We start from the raw sequence: 1,702 nt of genomic DNA, 5'->3' as shown, positions 1-1,702 counted from the left end.
TTTGGCTCTGTCAAAGTATTTGGGAGCTATGGGGTTTTCCTCTACATTTCAATTCACTTTCTGCCAGGAGAGCCTACTCATACAAGCAGCCAGGGGCAATGTAATTTTTATAGCTTTAAAAGTGAGCAAAGCAAATCCCAGACTGGTCCAAGTACTTACAGATGACCGTGCAGTTTGACTGGTGTTGAACCCTCCCAAAAGGTCTCATCAAAATATTTTGATACATGGTCTTGCCCTATCCCAACATAGCATGAAAGACTAATCAGAAATGGAAATCAGAATGTTAAGATATGCCTACTTCATAACCTAAAGCATAGCCTACATAAGATGTTATAGTAGTAACAAATTAAAGATAAATTTAGCGGAATGTTTAATATCTGAATATTCCTAGGTGGACCAGTGACATTGAGGCAGCCTGCAACTGACATCTATCAAATCTGAACTTGATGTTATGGCTGAGTTCCAAGTAAATTACAAACTGGATTACCCCCTACAAATTCAGTCTACGTTACCAAACATATATTAAGTTGTTGAACTGCCTACGACCTAGTTTGTTGTCATGCACATATAATGCCTGGTATGGGCTGCAAGTTAAATGCAAACCTGCAACTTGCAAGAAAATAAAATAAGGAAGAAGCCCAAAACGAACTGATGCTCCTGGAATGTGGAGGTCTGCCTCTACACATATCAAACAAGGGGGGCCAGTAGAACAGCCCCCTCCCACAGTTCAAGGCCATCTGCTTGCACTAGAAAGCATTCCAGTATCAGCAGGGGCTAATATGGCACACCAGTAAATGATGAAGTTGGCAAACCTAACTAGATCCTTCATTAAGGATACACATTTTGCACCAAAATCTGAATGCATACAGGGACTGGACACACTTCTGAGCAGGAACAGCTCACCCATGAGCCAAGGTAAGGTGACCACCTCAGGTGGCAGGATCCACAGGGGCAGCAGATCCTGATGTAGATATTCTATTTCCCCCTTGTTCCATGTAGCTCTTCTCTCACCCTTCTTCCCTGGCAGGGAGGGTGGCACTATTTTGTGGTTCACCTCCATTGCCAAAATGTCCTGGGCCGGTCCTGCTTTTGAGGAAACGAAAGTCAGGACTAGTGGCCATTTTCCAAACAAAATCCCCTATTCTGAGTTCCCTCCATCTATGGCAGGGGTCAGCAAACCTTTTCGGCAGGGGCCTGGTCCACTGTCCCTCAGACCTTGGGGGCTGGACTATATTTGGGGGGGGGGGATGAATTCCTATGTCCCACAAATAACCCAGAGATGCATTTTAAATAAGAACACACATTCTACTCATGTAAAAACACGTCGATTCTGGGACCGTCCACGGGATTTAGAAGGCGATTGGGCCGGATCCGGCACCTGGGCCTTAGTTTGCCTACCCATGATCTATGGGGACAACAGCAAGCTGCTCAGCTGCCTAGATTGTAGATCAAGGGGGACACAAGTGCATTTATAGAACTGCCAGTTTCAGTCACAAACTTTCTTATGGGATGAAGGGACAGCAAGGGCTGCCTACTGACATCAGCTGGAAAAAGCCAGGATTTTACTGGAGCTGTGATTGTGTAGTAACTTACAACCCAGCAAGAAAAGTGAGTGGCAAAGGTTCCCACACTTTCCAACCCAGTAGGTCTTAAATTCGTGTCAAAAAGTGGTTTTGCTTAATTTTTAATATGGAGCTTTCAA

The sequence above is a fragment of the Podarcis pityusensis genome, assembly GCF_964106645.2.
Source record: "Podarcis pityusensis genome assembly, chromosome: 17".
NCBI classification, from domain to species: Eukaryota; Metazoa; Chordata; class Lepidosauria; order Squamata; family Lacertidae; genus Podarcis; species Podarcis pityusensis.
This window is presented reverse-complemented; position numbering follows the sequence as displayed.